Below are 1,825 nucleotides of genomic sequence, written 5' to 3'. Positions count from 1 at the left end.
TGGAAACCTGCTGATATTTTGTGCATTGACAAACACCCTGGGGTGTCAGGATGGTTGGTTTTGTGGGATACCCAAAACCATCACTCGGGTTTTCAGGGCTGTTTTCATCATACCCACCCATGAGGGGTTTTAATGACTCAATAACTCAAGAAGCTGTGAGAGAAATTTATCTGCAGCCTCTCTGCCATTCATGAAAATACCTACTCACAGATAAACCTGTTTGTTAACTCAGAGTGGTGATTACGGGCAACCCTCGGGTCAGACCTCTTAGGCAATACAAAAATGCTGCAACTTTCATCACAAATGGATTCTGTACGTCCTGTGCAACTGGAAATGAGCAGGGAGAGCTGTAATYCTGTACCCAGGAGAGCCAAAAGTTCTGCTGTTAAATTCTGAGCTATTGGTGCTCGTCAGGCACGTGGGTTGTGTTTGTTAGCTGAGAACAGAACCAAAATCAGAGTTTTGATACCCCTTTCAGTGGAAATAAAATACATTTTGTTCTCWTATTTGCTAATGAGAAGTAAGTGCACCAGGTAATTGCAGCAGGATTTAAATAATTCCCTGATGGACAGAGGGAGGCCTCGAGGAAAGGGCCAGGCCTCATTGCCTGTGAGGGTGCTGTCAGCATAAATAATGATCATGAACTTCAGCTCCAAGCAATCAAACTTCATCGTATCAGAGGAGCCCCATTMAACACTCAGCCTGTTGTTGATTTGATGGAGTGTGGGCAGTTCCTGAGGGAAGGAGAGGAGGGGATCGATGTGGAGGTTGTGCCTCACCAGGGACATTTTCTGTTTCTTTCTGAGGCACCAAGGACCTGCTCAGGAGGGAAGATTCGGACCACTCAATATCAGTGATAAAGCAAACTTCAACTTTATTCGTGTCACACACTGGTTATATATGCTCATAGTTAATTATGCCTACTTGCTACAATATTATTGGCTAAACACAGAAAGTTACATTCTCCTTTCACTCCCCTCTTCGGTTCTTTCCCAATCTCTCAAAAACATCCTGACCTTGACTATCCTTAGTGCTTACATCCTGCAACATATCCAAAACATTCTGTCTTTGAACACTCTGGACACACACACATCCTGCAATGTTTCCCATTATCAACACAGAGGCCCAATGCTGCCCCTGAGCAATATTTTCAGTTATTAATGCAAAGTCCTAAAATTTGCTAGCACCCAGTTTGCTTGCACAAGCCTTCCAGGGAGCTTTTTTTTCCAAAGTCCCTTTTCATTGAGCCATTCTGCAACAGCTTGAACCCCTGATTTCCCTTGAGGGAAATCAGACTCAGAACTGTGTTTTCTAAAGTTTTTTGAGGCGCTGCTCAGCTCCTCTCCTGGGTTCTGGTGTTTCCCAGTCCTTATCCATGTTGGTGATGGATTTGCTCTGCTGTGAGGATCCTTTCTGAGCTCTCACCCAGTGCTGAGGGTGAGGAGGTTTCAGTGTTCCCTCTCTGAGGTTCTGAAAGTCCAAATAACCTGCCTGCTTTGATTTGCTGATTTTTGTGTCTCTGTGTTGCCTTGAAAGGCCAGTTTTTAATAATGACACAGACAAGGTTAAGGGGATAAAAAGGGTTTTACCTTGGTATTTGGGATCCCAGGTGCACAACTTGATGGCAGAATGCACACACATGTACAGCACGGGTACAAGTTTTATAGGTTTCAGGAATTAGCATATCTATCTAGGATTCTCCAATAAGAAACATAACAAATGCAGGACTATGGAAAAAATTTAACTTAAGAAGTGTCCTGAGAAATAAATAAGGGCAAGACCATTTATAAAGGAAAATGTCTTTTTTATTTGAAAGCTCTCTGTT

This window comes from Malurus melanocephalus, unplaced genomic scaffold (assembly GCF_030028575.1).
Source record: "Malurus melanocephalus ecotype Western Australia unplaced genomic scaffold, MMel_1.1 scaffold_768, whole genome shotgun sequence".
Lineage (NCBI taxonomy): Eukaryota > Metazoa > Chordata > Aves > Passeriformes > Maluridae > Malurus > Malurus melanocephalus.
This window is presented reverse-complemented; position numbering follows the sequence as displayed.